The sequence below is a fragment of the Colossoma macropomum genome, unplaced genomic scaffold (assembly GCF_904425465.1).
Source record: "Colossoma macropomum unplaced genomic scaffold, Colossoma_macropomum, whole genome shotgun sequence".
Taxonomy (NCBI): Eukaryota; Metazoa; Chordata; class Actinopteri; order Characiformes; family Serrasalmidae; genus Colossoma; species Colossoma macropomum.
Genome location: NW_023494809.1, coordinates 1,505,496 through 1,505,874, shown reverse-complemented (window position 1 = coordinate 1,505,874; position 379 = coordinate 1,505,496).

The window sequence follows — 379 nt, the reverse complement described above, 5'->3', positions numbered from 1 at the left end:
TTTAATTGAGTGATGGCTATTTCTTTGGCATAAGTTGTATGATAAGCTATACCAGTGAAGTCTCACTTTGCATAGGTTAAGATCTCTTTCTGTCTCTCTCTCCAGTTCAGTGCATCAGTGCTTTAACAGGCCTGCCGAGCAGGGGTTTGTTCCAACGCCTGCATTTAATGGGGGGAAAAAACAGCACCACGCAAACTGGGCCAGTTGGGGAAGGGAAGGAGGTACACACGGTTCACTTCACACTCACACCATCCAGGAAGAAAAAAGCTTAGTAGTTTTCCATCATTCGTTATTCATCTATTGAGATGTACATGAGCAAACAGCATTGTTGTTTTCCGACAACAACAAAAAATTAGAATATATTCGTGCATTTCTTATT